Below are 19,657 nucleotides of genomic sequence, written 5' to 3'. Positions count from 1 at the left end.
AGTTGGTTTTTTGAGTTCTTGTAGTTTGTAGATTGCATTCAAGACAAGTTACTTGTCAAATATTTCATTAGGGGTGGAAATCCCAAAATTTCAGTTTTCCTACACATGGCCAATCCAAATGACTTTAGGGTTGCTATGGCAAAGTCTCTTATGGAAAAGGAGGTACATGGGAGGACACAAGAGGCATGAGAGAAGTTTGTAACCTTGATGAAGGGACTAAAGTGTCCATAGGCCTCCCCATCCTTCAAAGGATAATTTAGATTTACTATATGATTTACAAAGAAAAACCCAATAGTATCAATATTAGGGACAAAGGTCTACTAGAGCATAGTAGGGGCCATAGGGTAGTCACATTTGACCATCATCGACACAAGGATATTTTAGGTATGAGAGACTATAGGGCTATCAAGCTAGGCCTTCTATGACTCAACAACCTTTTAGGGGAGAATCTAGTGGTTTTAGTAATTAGGATCTTCTAATTATGGTGGGGCCTAGCCAACATAGGGTTATATGAGAGGCACATGTTGTGTATATGTTAGTATCAGACAGAGAGTGCCCACAAGGTTTTAGAGTAGGTGGACACCATCCTAGGATGTCAAAGTAGATAGTTGATATGTGGGTCTTTACCCTCCCAACCACTCAACATATACCACCATGGGTCTTTACCCTCCCAAACACACAAAGGTCAAAGGAAGATTCACTATTGCAACACTCACTTTTTGTGACAGTCTCAAGCACTTAGGACAGTCACTCCTTTCGTGGCCATTCTTCTTCACACAACACTCTCTAACATTAATTATGATGATAGTGTACCTCCTTAAACCTTCCACCAACACCTAACTCAATACCAAACTCTTTCCCAATCTTGCTAATGGACTAATTAACTCAACTCACTGTGAAATTGTGACGGTCAATGCAAGGTTTAGGACAGTAGTAATTATGATCTTCTAATTATTGTGGGGCCTAGCCAACATAGGGTTATATGAGAAAGGGGTAAGTTCAATAGTGATGTGTATTAGATTGTCATCAAAGTTTCTTGTTAGTGTTACTTTGCATCGGCATTAACCACTTATTGTCATGGGAATCAACTAATAGACAACATAGATATTTATCATCAACCTCCTTTTTTTTCACCAAAGGGATAAAACATTATTAAACACAACGAGAATTACAAAGCAAGAAAGTAGATACATAACCTAATCTAATCTCCATCTGCATAACCTAAGAAGGTAGATACAACTAAATAATCTTGAAAGAATTGCATATGAAGGGAAATATTAGAAAAGAACTTATGTACCATGCTAGTCTATGTGCAGCTACTACTAATTATTGCATAGAAATAGATATGTGTTAGAATGTGTTGAAATAGTACTTAGCTCGAATAGGACAGACCCTATAAATGTAACTTGTAATTTGAATATACCTTGAAGTATGCAATATGGAAGGTTTGTATTCTTAATCTCCTGCCCATTTCTTAATTTAAAAGATGATATCTTTATTAAATATCTTTATTAACTTGATTTCTCCTTCAATTCTTGATGAATGCTTGATTTCCTGTTCACTTGGAATTGAATTGATTTTATAATTAAGAGATCACTTGAATTGTAGGTAAACCCCTTCAAATGACAGGGCAGGCTTCCTTTTATACCTAATATATGTCTTGAAAGCATTTTATCCTGATGGCTTTACATTAAAGTACTTTATCTTCTATCTGGTATTGGTGGAGCAGAGGCTGCATTGCATCGTCCTAGGATACATATTTCTGTAGATACCACACAAGTTAAATGTATCCCAGGTCGATGCAAAGCAACCTCTGCTCCAGAGATCACCAGAAAATAGAGAAAGAACTTTAATTTAATGTCATCAGGACAAATAATCTTGAAAGAATTGCATATGAAGGGCACTATTAGAAAAGAACTTATGTATCATGCTAGTCTATGTGTAGCTACTACTAATTATTGCATAGAAATAGATACATGTGTTAGAATGTGTTGAAATAGTAGCTAGCTCGAATAGGACAGACCCTATAAATGTAACTTGTAATTTGAATATACCTTGAAGTGTGCAATATGGAAGGTTTGTATTCTTAATCTCCTGCCCTTTCTTAATTTAAAAGATGATATCTTTATTAAATATCTCCTCTATTAAATATCTTTATTTTCATTTCTCCTTTAATTCTTGATGAATGCTTGATTGCCTGTTCACTTGGAATTGAATTGATTTTATAATCAAGAGATCACTTGAATTGTAGGTAAACCCCTTCAAATGATAGGGTAGGCTTCCTTTTATACCTAATATATGTCTTGAAAGCATTTTATCGACCTATGATACATATTTCCGCAGATACAACACAAGTTAAATGTATCCCAGGTCGATGCAAAGCAACCTCTGCTCCAAAGATCACCAGAAAATAGAGAAAGAACTTTAATTTAATGCCACCAGGATAAAAGGCTTTCAAGACAGATAAAATTTGAGTTTGATTGTCATCATTTACTTTGCCAAATTCTTCACACATAACTCCTGAATCAATTTCCTACTCACAAGAATTTTATTAAGTCTCAAATATAGGGAAACATAAGGCTTCAAATAGAAAACTTGTACATGCAACTAAATCCATTGACTAATTAGATGAACAAAATTAAGAAACAGTTTGATCATCTGAGAGATGTTGTAGACTAACAACTCACCAGCTACTTAGTTTTTGCGGGTACAATTTTTTTTTGTTTTGGTTATGGTTGTGGTGTTTGTAGGGAGACATTTACAAACTTATATATATTTTCACTATTTAATGGTTTATGGGGTTGTAATGGTAATTTAATGTTCTTTCATATTTTTGTATATATTCTTTATAATAGCCTATTATATTGATTTGTTGTCGGTGCATGAAGGCATTGAACGAGTTCTACTTTTAAAAATTACATGAAACATTTTTAATTTATTTGATTCAGTGTTATTTGCAAGAAATGATTATCAATGATGTTTCCTTTCTCCGAGAATTGTCTAGGATCTTTCCGTCAGATAATATGTAACATCGAATGACTAAATCTTTTCTTTACAAATGCTTATTTTATTTAATTATTATCTAAGCGTGAATTAAAATTTATATTTGTACGGAAGTAGAACATACAAGCTGAAGAGTCATGTGCAAGCAAATTTCGTAAAAGAAAGCAAGGATGCATTATCTTGAATGACATGGAAACAAGCTCACCAGCTGCCTAGAAGAGAGCAATTGGAGAAAAGTAGAGGAAAGTGTTAAAGGGTGATAAATAGATAGAGAGTATGCAATACAAAAAAACAATGTCTGGAGTGTGTGATGTGACGTCTCTAATTTATGTCCGGAGGGACTAACTGGTTTTGGAGTTACTGCAAAACCTAGTGGGCCACGCTTGGAGGAAATCAAAGTGTTCATGCAAGGAGCACCTTTTTTCTATCATGAGAATGATGATTTTGCACCGAAGGATATTTGGAAGTCAATATCCAAAAATATCTCTAGTGTGGAACCAGAGTTGGCAGACTCGAAGTAATTTTTCAGCTTTCAGAAGACCAAGAGGTTATATACACAATCTCCCAATAGAAGGGCAATTTCAAGCATTACCTCTCCCTCCCATGACTAATCAAGAAGCACTTCCTCAGACAAAGGACTATTGGCATCCATGGGATCAAAGAAAAAAATTGAAGCATAGACTCTAGACGATGTGGTGGTGTCCTTCGTGAAGAACTCTGCACTATAATTGAAAATTCACGAGGGAAACTGCAAGATAGTGAAGAGAAATACAATCTTGAAAAGTGGGAAGAATGGAGCTTGGTTTGGGTGGGGCCAAGTCAGGTGGCTCCTCTAGAGGTTGACGAGATAGAAATCATATTAAGATTTGATAAAGATCACACTCGTGGAACTTCGTGTGCGACTGATCGATTGCGGTGTTTGGGTAATGCATTCCAAATAGATATAGTTGCATACCATTTATCTGTCTTGATTAAAGCCTTTTATCCTAATGGCATCAAATTAAAGTACTTTCTCTTCTATCTGGTTTTGGTGGAGAAGAGGTTGCTTTGTATCGACCTGACCTGCCACCTATCGACCTGACCTGCAACCTATTGGCAGGTCAGGTCGATGCAAAGCAACCTCTTCTCCACCAATACCAGATAGAAGAGAAAGAACTTTAATTTAATGCCATCAGGATAAAAGTCTTTAATCAAGATAGATAAATGGTATGCAATTGTATCTATTTGGAATGCATTACCCAAACACCACAATCGATCAGTCGCACACGAAGTTCCACGAGTGCGATCTTTATCAAATCTTAATATGATTTCTATCTCATCAACCTCTAGAGGAGCCACCTGACTTGGCCCCACCCAAACCAAGATCCATTCTTCCCACTTTTCAAGATTGTATTTCTCTTCACTATCTTGCAGTTTCCCTCATGAATTTTCAATTATGGTGCAAAGTTCTTCACAAAGGACACCACCACATCATCTAGAGTCTATGCTTCAATTTTTTTCTTTGATCCCATGGATGCCAATAGTCCTTTGTCTGAGGAAGTGCTTCCTGAATAGTCATGGGGGGGAGAGGTAATGCTTGAAATCGCCCTTCTATTGGGAGATTGTGTACATAACCTCTTGGTCTTCTAAAAGCTGAAAATTACTTCGAGTCTGCCAACTCTAGTTCCACACTATAGAATTTTTTGGATATTGACTTCCAAATATCCTTCGGTGCAAAAACATCATTCTCATAATAGAAAAAAGGTGCTCCTTGCATGAACACATTGATTTCCTCCAAGCATGGCCCAATAGGTTTTGCAGGAACTCCAAAACTAGTTAGTCCCTCCAGACAGAAATTAGAGACGTCACATCACACACTCTAGACATTGTTTGTTTGTATTGCATACTCTCTATCTATTTATCACCCTTTAACACTTTCCTCTGCTTTTCTCCAATTTCTCTCTTCTAGGCAGCTAATGAGCTTGTTTCCATGTCATTCAAGATAATGCCTACTTACTTTCTTTTACAAAATTTGCTTGCACATGACTCTTCAACTTGTATGTTCTGCTTCCGTACAGATATAAATTTTAATTCACGCTCAGATAATAATTAAATAAAATAAGCACTTGTAAAGAAAAGATTTAGTCATTCGATGTTACATATTATCTGACGGAAAGATCCTAGACAATTCTTGGAGAAAGGAAACATCATTGATAATCATTTTTTGCAAATAACACTAAATCAAATAAATAATAATGTTTTGTGCAATTTTTAAAAGTAGAACTCTTTCAATGCTTTCATTCACCGACGACAAAGCTGTTTGACCCACATCATCTCTCGTCGTCGGAATTCCAATGACAACTAGTGAAATATCCGACAAGGATGCTGTATATCCGACGTCACTTCCATGTTGGACAGTCATCGAGGAGCAAACATAGCATCCATCGGAAATTTGATGGAAATCCGCCGAAATTTGTAGCCAGGGGTGCAAATATAGTCGTCGTCGAAGGAGTTCATAACATAGTCAGACTACCGACGCGAATGGCATCGCCGAGAAGCCCGGCTATGAGTTTTCAATGGCAAAGTTGGTCGGAAGTCTGAGGTTGTGTCGTCGCAAATCCGACAATTAGCCGTCGGAAATTAGGCCCAAATGTACTAGTGTAAGGATGTGGTGTTGTGCCCTATCTTAGTTATCAAAGATATCTCCTCCTTCAAAGTAAGGAAACCGATAACCGCTAGAAACATTGCATTCCTCCAGAAATGGCTTCATTTGAAACCTGCCTAGGGTATGAAATGGTGGGTTGAATATATGGTTGAGGAAGGCTTTTCACCTCCTTTGGACTTCCCTACAATAGATAGCAAAAAATTTTAGGTACTTCCTCTGGTGATTATGAAGGCATCTCATCTATCTAACAAAACTTCTTCCTAAGCTAGAAAGAAGACTCAAAGGGAGATGGTGGAGGTTGTCCCATCAAGCTCTTCTACTAATCCTCACCCTCCTCATGGGGACTATGTTTTTGTTGATAGGAGCCTAAAAGGTCAAGGACTCGATTTTTATTCCCTGCTTATGATATACTGAGTTTTCTTGGGAATCCCCAGGAATTATGTTGCACTTGCTGGGGCATACTTGGTAGCTTTCTATTATGGTTATTTAGCAATATTTTGTTTGTACATGTGGATACTCGAACATTTTAGACTTGATCTCAAGACTTTACTCTAGATGTGTGGTTATATAGGGCTAAATGATAAGATTTTGTCTATATGGATAATTTTAGACTTTTACTTTGGTTCAGGTTTTATATTTTCCTGAAGTACCGACATTGCTTTAGATTTCAGTTTCATGCAATTATGTTTCCTGTGGGTTATAGTGTAATTGATGGTAAAGCTCTGGGTCCTCTCTAGCTATTTGGCTCTCCATAAATAATACAAGTGTGTAGATAGAGTACTCATGCAGAGGAGCAAGAACCTTAGACCAACCTGGGCTTTGGTTTGGTTTGTGTTTCTTTATGCTTACATGTTTATGTTATGCTACTATTTTAAATTGATATGTACCAGAGGTGAAGGAGCTATCTTAGCTTGCATGTTTTTGCTAATAGCTAACAGTGGGTCTAGATGGAAGGTGGTTGTTTGTGACTGTCTCTGTGTAGGGAATATTATCAACACAACTCAACCAAAGGATATTGTTATTCTGGATTGGTTGGGACAACTTCAAATTCCAGGGGATGGCCATACCGATGAGTGACAGACTCTTAGTTTTTCAGCATATGGTTTTTCACTTCGAGTGTTTTCCAGTGGCAAAACACAGACAGACTTTTGTATACTGTCATGTGATATTTGTATCAAGCTTATAGTAAGGAAATATGTAATTTCTCAAATGTATCCATATACTACAATTATATTAAATTATTAAATTTTTTGGGGCAAGACCGGAGGTTTTCTCCACTCGGCTCTTTCCTACCGATGCCCCTAGTGAGTCGGGTTGTATTAGGTTTCAAATAGTAACAAAATCTTATGGCTTGGGCCTTTTACCAATCAAAAACAAAAGAATCCCCCTTTCCTATTTAATTAAAATCTTTCTCCTATTTAAATAAATCAAATTTATTTAAAAATCCTTCCAATGCAAGTCGTAACCACTTTTTGAAATAAATCGTTTTATTTCAAAATTAAACCCAAAAATATCCTCCCACTTGCATCCTCCTAACAAATCCACTTACATGTCTAATCCCCCTTCTAGATTCTTCTAAACCATCCTAATTAGCCTAATTACCTCTTAAACTTTTGCACATTCCTTAAGAGAAGGTTACTTCTCAAAAACCCTCAAAGTTTGAACATAAACCATTAAAGGCTTTATGTCTTCAATAAGCTAACCTCCAAAGTCTTCAATAACCATTAATGGTTAACTCAAACTTGACCCTTGGTTAGAGACTTTCTCTCTAACTTAACTCTTCTCTAACCCATGGGTCTCTTCAAGCACTCGTTGCTTTGACCATGGTTGTCCATTAACCCTTGCACAAGATTTTATCCTTTGGAAAAAAGGATTATCCAATAACTCAACCCTAACCTTACCCCCTAGGGTAACCACCATGTCTTCTCATGCATTTAATGTCTCTTCTCTCTCCTCTTAAGCCATCTCATGTTGACAATTGTCACCATTTCATTGGTGAAAATTGTAAACATGGATTGAAGATCATTCAATCCTAGCCCTTGTTAAGATTACTCGATCTTAACCATCCAATTGCCCATTTCTTCTATAAATAGGCCTCATTTCTCTCATCATTCATATCCAAGTTTCATTCATCTAGATTATAGTCTACTTTATCAAGTGTTGCCTCTCTTTATTAATCATCATCTTAATCACTTAGAAGCGTATTAGTATAGCATTTTATCATGTTTAACATATATCATGTTAGCATAGTTGTTAGTTTATTTATCATAGCGTCATTTTCATCATAACTAATCTTAATCCTAATAAGCTTACCATTTCCAAATAGATCTTAGGTGCATCTCGCATATAGATCATTTTTCATTCAATATCACTCATTCTTGGAGTTGTCATTCGAAAATTCAGTTGCTCAATGATCTAAGATCAACCATTGACTTGAGGAATCCAATGAGATTGAGAACAATGAGACACACCTTGGAAGATTAGCTTGTTTAACTAGTTTAAGCTTAGTTAGTCTTTATATCCAAAAGTTTCATTGTTATGTTAGTTTCTAGTTTTCAATTGATTGACTGATTGCACTAAATCTCGTATACATTTTTGGCGCCCACCGTGGGGTATGTCCCCAAATTTGAAATTGTTTTGCAGGTAGGTTGAAGACCAAGATTACGCTGGAATCTTAAAATAGCGCATATGCGAAATACTTTAGCGCATATATATCACTGTTCAACTCATAGGAAGAATATCATAGCGCATTACAGTCTCATCTCAACATGCGATTTGTTCTGTTCTTTTAGCGCATTAAAGTACCGGTCTAGCGCCTTCAAGCATCAGTCTAGCACTTAGGATCTGCAAAATAGCACTTAGGTTCTATCTTTTAGCGCATTTATTTCACTGTTTAGCGCATAACAAGAAGATAAATCTAATTTGTAAAGCAGAAAGGAATAACTGTTAGGCTTGTAAGCCCACCATATCAACTAACTTTTTGAATAGATTTTGCAGGTTTTAAAATTTGTTTTACAAGTGCTCAAGGTTTAGATTAGTTATTTTTTTACTTATTTTTGGTTAAATTTTTTTTATTTTTTTTTTCAAAAAAGATTAAAAAAAACTCATTTTCATTTTTTTGTAAAGCCTTAAAAAGAACATCATTTTTTTGTGATGCTCCCTAAAAAGAACATTATTTTCATTTGGGGCTTTTAAAGGAACTTTATTTTGGTGTTGGTAAAAAGAACAAAGACAAACTTCTCTTTTTGCAACAAAGGGGATAAAAGGAACAAGCCACCTTTCAAAATTTTAAAGTAACAAAAGAACAATCCATCTCAAAGTTGGAAGTTTTACTTTCAAGTTAAATCGTTGTTATCATTTTGGCAATTTCTTTTGTTGACAAGGATTTCTTTTCATAAGTTTAGAAATTGCTATCTTTTCATCATTGTTATCTTGGGTAAAATAAACACCATGTCTTTTGGAACAAAATTTCCAAGTAGCATTTAGACAATATTGCGATATTGGTTAAAAAGAAAGAGTGTTCATTGTGAATCAAAGGTGATAGGTATATGCTCTCCCCTTAATTGGGTGATGAAAAAGCCAAACTCGTCACTTTATTTGCTTTCTTTCATTTTTTGCAATTAAGATAAATCCTTTAGCAGGCCTACCCTCCCGAGAATACCATAAGGTCGGTGAGAGGGAAAAGACCTAAGTGGGGAATGGCTAACGCCAAGTATTCCAACTCACTATAATCAAATGTGGATGTGATGAAAATCATGTTCAACAATTTTGCTCAGTGATTAGTCTTCCCCCAGTATCCTTGAGATACGTAAAGCCTTTGTTCTAAAGGTTGGGAAGCCTCCTGAGAGAGTTTATCACTGAAGACCGAACAAAAGCCTTACTGAAATATTTTAAAGTAGAGCCCTTTGCAAGTCAATTAGCCAAACATTTCTAATATCATAGTGCAAGGGTGGGAAGAATCCGCCCCTAAGACACTCACCATATATCTCCCAAGAAAATGATCCAATTGAGAAGCAATTCTCTTTGGTTCAACTTCTGGCAAAATGCAAAAAAAGGGGCCCACCCTAGGGTGTGACGGGGTTGTTTGAGCTGACGGAGTATCAAATGTGGGCTATGGTATTATTAATGACCCTTGAGATTAAAGAGTCTGTTTGATGTGTATTTCTTATTCAAACCAATGAAAACAAACAGAGATTTGAAAAGATCATATTGAACATATACTCATTGTTTAGATTATACAAACTATATTTTTACTTGCTATTGTATTTTCAAATCATTTTTCAGAAGATCATCCATCACAAACAATTTTTTTACAAAAATGCAAGTCAAGTATCAAAAAAATTCAACTTTAGGGCAACTTAGCACATCAACAATTTAGATTAGCGCATTAAATCATCATTATAACACATACTACTCATTAGTTAGCGCTCAAGAGATAAACATTAGTGCATTCAGTGCATACAATTGTGTGTGAAGTCCAAACAAATTGAAAAGCTTCAAAACACCAGTCAACACATAAGCACATAACTTTAGCACTTACATCGGACAACTTAGAGCATACAAAGATCGGAGTAGCACATTCGACCCCTACTTTAGCACTTACTCTGCATATTTTAGTGCATAATCAGAAATTTTGTCTCGGACAAAGAACTGGTTTTCAACTTTTTCAAAAAATTAAAATCATCTTCAGATACCCTCTTAGGTCTTCTCTCAAATTCAATTGTCACATACGGGTTTTCTTCAAACAGAGTCAGAGGATATTGACTGGTGATCCAAGTTTCACAATTTCAACCAATATCAACATCAAATACTTAGCTAGTTATCTAGGTTAGTTAAATCAATCTAGTTTCCAATATCAGGATAAATCATCCTTCATCGAGGAACTTCATCACATCATTTGACGCACTTAGTCATATCAATAGGGGAATATCAAACCCTCTTTTTGACATAGTATGCTTGGGTGTCAACGCAAGGTAATTTTTGTTCTCAAATCAATCTACTCAAAATTGAAACCTTGATCACTCATATGACCACCCCTCAACACTTAAAGAAGAAGAATCTTTGTCAAAAGACTACCTTGAAAAGGAAAGAGCTTGGTCAAAAGAAGATCTTGGAGAAAAGGAATTTTCTCTACATAAACCACAAACTTTTGTTGAAACATCACACATTCCTACACCATTTCTGTAACTATCTACACGGTCAAGGAACTGAGTTTGATGAGGAATCCTTGAAAACACGTGCCTTCACACAAAGGTTATCACTATCACAACATCTCAACAAAGGAGGAAAGATAATTTTGGCTTATCTACCTGAAGATCCAATCACTTATTGAAGCATGTTTCACGAAGATAATTCACATGCTAGTTGCAACTCTACCTCAAAAACATAGAGAACAAGAAATACAATCACTACTGGTCATGGGATCTAGAAGAATGAACCCCTTCTTTGATGCTAGTGAAGATGAAATAATTGAGGATCTAATCCAAGAGGCCCAAAAAAACCCTGGTTTCCAGAAACTCGTGCAAAAACTCATAGAATCCGACAAGGAAAAATACTTTCTAATGTTAGCAAGCAATGACATTAAGATTCATGCGAGATTTGATTGGACCGGTTAACACAATAGAACCATGGAACAAGATAAAAGCCAAGAGCACACAACTATAATACCAACGACAATGATGAGGAACCAAGGAACAATGATAACGAGCCTTTGGGTGCATTAACACAACAAATCTAGGCTCTTCAACAACAGATGCAAGACATCCAACAAGGGACAACAAAAATATATTCCTTAGATATTATTTGCCCAATTGTGAAATTCCCAAATATGACAAATATAATGGTGCAAATGACTCCCAAGATCATGTAAGGGAATTTTGCGCCATGAGTTTGGAATTCGCACATAATGACACCTATATGATGAGATTGTTCCCAAGGAGTCTATGGGGACAAATTATGGAATGGCTCTCAAAACTCACACCAACCCTAAGATCATTTGAAGAGCTAGTAAACAAATTTGTGTCACAATACTCTTACAATATTCAACATGAGATAGCCATGCTCGATTTTTGCAATACTAAACAGAGAAACAATGAACCATTTATGACATTCCTACAAAGATGGAAATGATTGATTTCTAGATACCCTTGCACGCTACTTGAAAAGGAAAGGATGGATATCTTTATGGACAATCTTAGTAGAAAAATGAGTTATTGACTCCAATTACAATTTGCACCTAGCTTCCAAAAATTGATCGATAATGGTATCAAAATAGAAGAAACCTTGATTAAAAGGGGAATCTTGAAATTCTCTAAGGTACTAGTTTCTCAAACAACTACAACAACAATAACAATAACACCAACAACAACGTTGACAAATCCAAATTTTGGACGAGAAACAAGAATATCGTCAATGATGGTGTGGTAGACGCCCATAATGTAAAACCAAAACAACCAGTGTTGAACTTATCAGGTACTACACCAACTAACAATCAAATAAACAATAACACAAAACCAGCTCCTACACAATATCAAAGGAAATTCACACCTTTGGGATAATCACTTGAATCATCATTCAAAGAACTTTTGGCAAACAAACTTATCGCATTGCCAAACACGAGAGATTTTGAACCACAAGTCAAACCACCATGGTGGAATGACGCGCATCATTGTGAGTGTCATCGAAGCAAAGGTCATCGGACAAATGATTGCCTAAGATTGAAGAACTTGGTTCAAGATCTATTAGACAAAGGTGACATAATAGTAGATGGACATAAAACCAATGATGATCAAGAAGCATTCAAGAATCCCCTTCCTAATTATGACAAAGGAGCATCATCATCCTCAAACAACAAGGGGGCCCATATAAATCATGTGTAAAACAACATCATCAATCACATATCGGTATGTGACAATCAAGTCAATGTCATTAAGATCAAGGACAAACAAGAGCAGGTCCCGGTATATGTGACTAAACGGGCCGAATCCAAGTATGCATTAAAAGGAAACACTTCCAAGGCGTCCACTCCTCTGAAAAATCAATACAACCTGATAGATCAATTACAAAAAACATCGATCCAAATATCAATACTAGAGCTTCTCAAAATCTCACCAGCGCATAAAGATAACAAGTTGGATATTGATTGACTCCAATCCATGGTGGGGCATTTAACTGTGTCTCATAATCTATCATTTTCTTGATGATGTCTCTTTGAGTCAATCGCATGATACTCTTCTCCATATTGAATTTTTGGTCTATAAGCATCAGGTAAAATGTGTACTAATAGATGGAGGAGCTAACCTAAATATTTATACTTTAAAACTTGCTCGTGCATTGGGCTTCTCAGCAAAAGCTATTGATCCAAAGAAAAATATAACCATACAAGAATATGATGACAAAGAATTATCATCAGAAGGATTAGTGGTACTACCTATTCAAGTAGGACCAATTCAGAGGGACACTCTCTACCAAGTCTTCAACATAAACTTGTCTTACAACATATTCTTGGGTCATCCTTGGACCCATGAAATGTAGGCAGTACCATCTACATACCACCAGTGTCTAAAATTCCCATACGATGGACAGGAAATGTCCATCTCAACAGACACTAATCCTTTTCAATACTGCAGCAATCTCAAAGCAACTCAGAATATTCTTGTACCACATAACAAGGAAACTCTCACTTCCACATCATCCAATAGTAAAAACCAACTCAAATCTCTATCCATAGATTTTGAGAAAAATATGAAGTTAAAGGAAAAAGGCATGAGATAATACTCTTTTGAATCATCCTCATGTCAATCAAAATTGCCAATTTCACCAAGGTCTCATGGACAACCATCAACATCCAAGCAAAAATATTCACTACCCATCAAACTCTTTGATGGTATGCTTATTCAAGCATGAACACTAGCAGATAAAACAGAAGACAAAGATGTCTTGAATTGGTTATACAAGGATGAAGAGGACACATGAGCAACAATGTTAAGTGTCACAATCCTAACAGAACAATATGGCAACGGATTTAGGATCATGCAAAGGATGGGATACACGGGAAAAGGTTCAATTGGAAAAAGAAAAGAGGGTATTATAGAACCCATACATCTTCTTACTCAAAGTACCAAAGAAAAATTAGGAATAGGCTTTGGTTAGGATATTCTAGTCTGCAGGCAACCAACAAATCAGTAATAACATCAACGACAAAAGTCCACATGGCAACAAAATCAACAACAAGAATCTGTGTGACGATAAAAAAAAAAAGGGGAATAAAACAACATCAAGAAGTAGAAAAAGCAATCCAAAAGTGGCAAGAAGAGGAATGTGCACAGGGACAAAAATAATTTGCCATAAGGAAGGTAGAAGCGATTCAAAATTTCTATTAGCAATTCCATAAACTATAGGCCATGTCTGAAACATACTCTAATGAGTGGGAATGGGCTTCTTGTTCTGATGTGGCTCAGCTGAAAGCTCAACAATATGGTGAAACAATGGAAGATTTACAAGCCTATGGTGGAAATTGACCTCCAAAGTGAGTTGGTTCTCCTGGTGAAACCTCCTAGAAAACTAACTCTAACTAAGAAAAAGGATAGAGATGCTTGCTAGAAATGAAATTCTAGTGCTAAAGAGATGTGATACACCAAAACAAAATTGATACTACTTGTTGTCCTAAACTTCTATCAGCTTCAAAATAATTGATATCTGATTCACAACCTAGCTAAGACCATAAAATTCATAAATGTTTTTTGTGAAGGTTTGAAAGGTTTTCAATGTTGTATGAAGAAAATGTGTTTCTACAATATTCAAATGATTGAAAAACTCAAATAACACAACACAAAACTTGAATTCAATATGGAATTTTCTTGTTTAACAAAGCATTCACGAGACAAAAAATAAAGGATTTATAATAAACCAGAATATTCTGATCAAATCATATGCATGACAATGAAAAAGACAAAAATATGTTGGAAGGAATAACTATTTTTATTGACAACATGGTAAAAGTCTATTGTTACAATGTGTGAGATTTTGCCAAGATCAAGAGGCAATGGAAATCACAAAATAGAGAGACAAAATAGATGATAGGAATAAACTGTATTATATCAAGATGCAAAATATGATCAATTGGATCATTACAATATGTTGATTGATTGTTTGTACAAACAATGTAGATGAGCCTGCTTATATAGGCAAGGCAATATGGATATGTGAGCACACAAACATGACATGTGGCTCGATGAGAAACAAGGGTAGGTAAGAAATACTAGGGGTAGGTAGGAGAAATGATATAATATTCCACAAGAGGTGGATGACCCACTGAATGTGGAGTGTATCAACAAGATAAGACCACAAAAGGTGGAATTTCTCCTACAAGTTATATCCCTATGTGCACACTTCCCTAAGTGTCTCATATCCAAACTACAAAGAGATGCATTATCCTAAGTTAACTTAAGTAAAGTGTAATAATATCCATGATGAATATTTATTTACACCAACACAATGCTTTACTCTGAAAATGCATGAGCTACATTAAACTTCTTGTTGTGTGTATGCAAGAAAAGAAAGAACTAAACTCTAAAATGAGAAAAAGAGAAAGCCTTATAGAAGAGAAGCTTTTGAGAATTTGAAGAAGAACCGATGCTTAATTGTTGTCTCCACCTTAGATTCCTCTTCAATTGCTTGAAAATATCTCCTTTTGGCTGAAATTGATTCAAATCCATGCAAAATGGTGCTCATAACAGCTGGAAACAGATTGTTGACTGCTAAAACAGTCTTCTCAACTGAAGACCAACCCATGAGGGACCCTGAATTGCACTTGAACAACTGCAAACTCACCCAAAGCTCCTTATTTTAAGGCATTAATTGATACTTTCTTTTGTAACTCCACATCTTCCCTTCTAACTGATCTTTGATCTTGTAACTGATTGATATTACCAAAGACTATGGGGTCAGATCTGGCTCATATCGTGCATATAAAAGTTCAGAACTTTGTCAATTTTGACATTTTAGGATTACAAACTGAAATTATTGGTATATATAAATAATGGGCGTATTAAATCATATTTAGACTGATGTAAGAGCTTCAGATCTCCTCAATTTCAATGTCATTATGCCTATGATATCATGATCTGCACTTTGATGACAGAGTGATTATATTTGTCCTCTTATACCTGAGAGTGTGCTATTGGGATCGCACCATACTGAAACATTGTGGGTGTACTCAGATTTTGAAGTTTTATGATTGTCCTTTAGTCTTACAGTTACCTATGTGACATGCTACCTTATATTCCTTCTAGGAGTTTTCAATATGCAATCACCACTCAAATAATAGTCACATGCCATGATATTCATTATGGTTAACTACTGTATATGGTGAAAATGGATAACAATAACAACAAGATTGAAAGGCTAAATGAATTCAACCACTAAACCCTAGCCTGACAACAACAAAGATCCACCATAACATATGAAGATTACCTAAGACAATGCAAATCACATGAAATCACAAAGATTATACCATCACATGTCCAATAGGGTTTTGATCTCCATTCTTCCTATCTCCATTGATCTTGTTTGATATATTTGCTCTCAGATTTTATGTGCACAAGAGCTCAACAAAGAACGGAATGTGGTTGCAAGTAGGATCTTAGTGTAGTCAAAATGATCATTAGGGCATTAAGTCATTAGAATGCTTGATTAGGGTTGATAATGAAGGAAGCATCTCCTTATATAGAAGACACTATATGAAATGGAGGGATAAGATTGAGAGGTGTAAAAGGAGGTCGGCTAGGATTAGAGGGTAGGTAGAAGAAATAGTAAAATAATGAAAGGGGTAGGTAGTGTAGGAATTAAGAGATGAATGACATGTGTCATGTGTAGAAAAAGCTAATGAATTAATTGAATAAATAAAGATTTATTTAATTAATAGAAAAAATGAGATCAATTAAATAAATAAATATTTATTTAATTTAGGAAAAGGATAATTTAAATAAATAAATGTATTTATTTAAATGAGAAATAAGGTTAGAAGAGGATAAATGAATTAATTAAATAAATAAAGATTTATTTAATTAATAGAAGAATTAGGCTTAGGTAATTAAATAAATAAAATATTTATTTAATTAGACATACCAATTTTTAGGTGTCTACATTTTGCCCCTCTTTGAGACAATGCGGCTTGTCGCGTTGTTTCAAAGAAGATAAGATGAACTGATACAGAGTTGCCCCAGGATGAGAATGATATGCCCCCTCGAGAGATTGGATGAAAATGTCTGAAAAGATTGCAGACAATCTCTCGATAAGAAAGAAGGCGAGAATGGACTGATCAGATAAAGTGACAAAGTCACGGGATAAAGAAGACTGACTCAGGAAATGAAGGCTAAGGCTAGGGTAGGCTATAAGATAGACCACGGGGGAAAATACATCCTCATTGTCATCTACACCTTCACGAGATGAAAGTGCAGAGCGAGAAAAGAGCAGGAGCAGTCAGCAGCGATGGCTTTTGTGCATAGATTCGACCGTGTTCGTTGATTTCAGAGGCCAACAGAGGCAGGAGAGCTGGTAAGTACCACCAAACCTCCTTGTACTTTGACGCATTTAATTTTGTCATTAATGCATGTCGAATAGGGCAATAAATGCGCTTAGAAGTAGAGTTGAAAAATGTCAAAAACCGTCTAACCGCGTCTGCGTCGGTGCCAGGCGCATCTGTGTCGGTGTCAGGCACGTCTGTGTCTGGAACCGCGTCTGCGTCGAATGCGGGCGCGTCTGCGATGTGCAGGGGCGTCTACGTAGTCTAGGCGCGTTTATGCCCGACATAGGCACGTTTGTGTGATACAGGCGCGTCTGTGTTGTGCAGGCGCGTCTGTGCAGTCTGTAGGCGCGTTTATGTAATGTAAGCGCGTTTGCGTTGAAAAATGCAAGTTAGGTCAAATCGGTAGTTCTGTGATGAACATATGCTGTCGATTGGATAAGCTGCTGAGAGGATACACTCAAGTAGGTCCTCTAGGGAAGACTAGGATAGATCAAGGCACTTTGTGATGAACAGTGAGTACCAAGATAGAGTACTTTGTGATGAACAAGGAGTACCCAAAGGATGAGCAGCACTTTGTGATAAACAGGGAGTGCAAATGTGAATAACACTTTGTGATGAATAGTGAGTGTCACACACATAGTACTTTGTGATGAACAGGGAGTACTACTAGTATAGAAGCAACACTTTGTGATGAACAGTGAGTGTCACTAGGATAGATAGCCATATGCATTTAGATAAAAAGTAGCATTTTGTGATAAACAGTGAATGCCACTATAACTGACATGATTGATTTGCTTGACTACAGGAGTATTTGCCGATGCTAGAGTCATGGGAGAGATTCCCGTCGACGCAAAGGTTGCGACCTGAGTTGTTGCTCGAGGACAGAGCTGCCATCGAGGAGATGGGTTTGAGACATGTGCTATATGTGCCTGAGTTTCGGGCAAACATGGGTTTGCTGACTGCGCTTGCTGAGAGATGACACTCTAAGACGTGCACATTCCATTTACTGATGGGTGAGATGATAGTCACCCTGGAGGATGTTGAGTATTCAGCATATTGGGCAGAACATCCATTTCCCCGATTGACAGATCCAGGAGAGGCACTGGAGGGAGATGGTGGTGGTAAGGAGGATGATAATGGAGGTGATGGTGGCCGAGGCCGACGGAGGAGGAGAGGAGTAGTGGGAGAGAGGCAAGTTGCACCTCAGAGGGAGGGTGGAGAGGAGAGGCAGGCTCGGGTGGTGAGGGGTCGTGGTGGATTGCCTCTACAGGTACCAGCAGCACAGGGTCCCAGGTAGGTACAGAGACAGGGACAGGTGCCAGTACAGGCACAGGAGCAGGGACGGAGACAGGTACAGGCACAGAGGCATGTACAGAGACAGGTACCCGTACAGGCACCAGTATAGGTACAGATACAGGGGCAGGCACCCGCAGAGGGGGAGCCACAGGCAGAGGCAAAGGGGGCTAACCCAGAGGAGGATGAGCTGATTGAGCTCAGGGAGATCTGCCAGGGACAGGTAGATGAGATTCGGGAGTTGGAGAGGGAGAGGGATCGGCTCAGGACGAGGCTCAAAGATACTGAACGGGAGAGAGATCAGGCGATCCAGCGCTATATAGAGGCTGAGACAACACTGAGGGTAGGGAGACAGGCAGCGAAGGACACAGGGGTAGGATATGCATATGTCCTGCGGGCAGGAGAGGAGATAGGCTACTGGAGGGACCTCTACTATGGTGTAGTGCCAGCAGATCAGCGGGTGAGGAGCTTCCATAGACCATCGTGTACAGCGACAGCTATGGGGGGGAGCTGGAGGAGACAGGCATCGAGTGGTGGGGTCATGGGTCCACCACCACCACCAAATAGAGGAGATAGGCAGGGTGATCCTGGGGCGGGTCCTTCAGGGGCTCAGATTCCACCGAGGCCAGGCGGCTCTGAGGGAGGGAGTTCATCATAGCCTTAGAGGGCTCCCCTTTGTATCAGTTTTGTACCATTTTTTGTATGATGATGTAGACACCTGCGGGTGCTTTTGTAGCCATATGTATTTTTGACATCATTGTATCATGACACTTTTGATTATATATATGAGATGATTCATTTTTGCGGTAGCTATATGCATGTGTACCTATGTGATGAGATGTTTAATGATGTATGAAATGCCATATTTTTGTTCTTTTATGTTGTATATGTATGATGCAAATGTGAATGTATGTAATGCAAATGAATATGATAATGCAAATGTAAATTGTGCTAACGAGTGTTGTGTGCAGGATGTGATGTAGTTGTGATATCTATATGTATGTCTAAAATGCTTATATGTGGTAATGCAGGTGCAACTATATGAAATGCAAATGTTTTTGGTGTGTCGTTATACTTAGTCATGTGATAGCAGGCTATGCGGATTCGAGAAGGACGATGGAAGTCAATCAAGAAAGGGGGATGAAAGATAGAAGATATGAAAGTGAAAGAGCTTCTTGTGCGTTATCATC

Source organism: Cryptomeria japonica, chromosome 8 (assembly GCF_030272615.1).
Source record: "Cryptomeria japonica chromosome 8, Sugi_1.0, whole genome shotgun sequence".
Lineage (NCBI taxonomy): Eukaryota > Viridiplantae > Streptophyta > Pinopsida > Cupressales > Cupressaceae > Cryptomeria > Cryptomeria japonica.
The sequence above is the reverse complement of the archived record's forward strand: the minus strand, read 5'-3'. Positions refer to the sequence as shown.